The sequence below is a fragment of the Herpailurus yagouaroundi genome, unplaced genomic scaffold (genome assembly GCF_014898765.1).
Source record: "Herpailurus yagouaroundi ecotype Mexico unplaced genomic scaffold, PumYag 141, whole genome shotgun sequence".
In the NCBI taxonomy this organism is placed as follows: domain Eukaryota; kingdom Metazoa; phylum Chordata; class Mammalia; order Carnivora; family Felidae; genus Herpailurus; species Herpailurus yagouaroundi.
This window is the reverse complement of record NW_024412396.1, coordinates 70,948,582-70,949,256: the sequence shown is the minus strand read 5'-3', so window position 1 is coordinate 70,949,256 and position 675 is coordinate 70,948,582.

Below are 675 nucleotides of genomic sequence, written 5' to 3'. Positions count from 1 at the left end.
ACCGCCCAGCCAGTCGCTGGAGTGCAGCCGCCGGAGCCCGGCCTGGGGGCGGGGTGGGGTGGGTGCAGCTGGGCTCGCCCGCGAAGCCCAGCCCTGAGCCAGGCCCCGACCCGTCCTGGCCGCCTCCCGGCCCAGACCAGAGGAACCCTGAGATGGGAGAGGGGTCCAGCGCGTGGCGCTCCCAGCCATGGAGGCAGATCATCACATAAGATGAAGTTGGCCGCGGCCTGCGGAGGGATGGGGCGCGGGGTGAGGGAGATGTCCACGCGGCCGAGGCCTGGCCTTGTCCCCAGGCCACGGACAGGCCCCCACAACTCCTCTTGTCCTCGCCGGCTGGAGATCAAACGGCTGACAAGGCAGCTGTGTCCTTCCCAGTCTGACGGGAGATTTCAAGTCCTGCCCTGGGCGGAGGCGCACTGGGGGTGGGGGTGGGGATGGGGGTGGATGCTTACTTGCAGGTGTCAGTAGTTGTCAGGGGGTGAGAGGGGACTGGGGGACCGGAGGGGGTCACCCACCCGAGTATCTTCAGCGATCCGGCCACGCCCACTTCTGGGCCAACCCGTGCATGTCCCTCTCCCACGCGGAGCACCCTATCCCCTGACCCCTACGCTTCCCACAGACCCAGGCCTCAGGGAGTGGGACCCGTGTTTGAGCTCAATGAGTTTATGGGGGAAA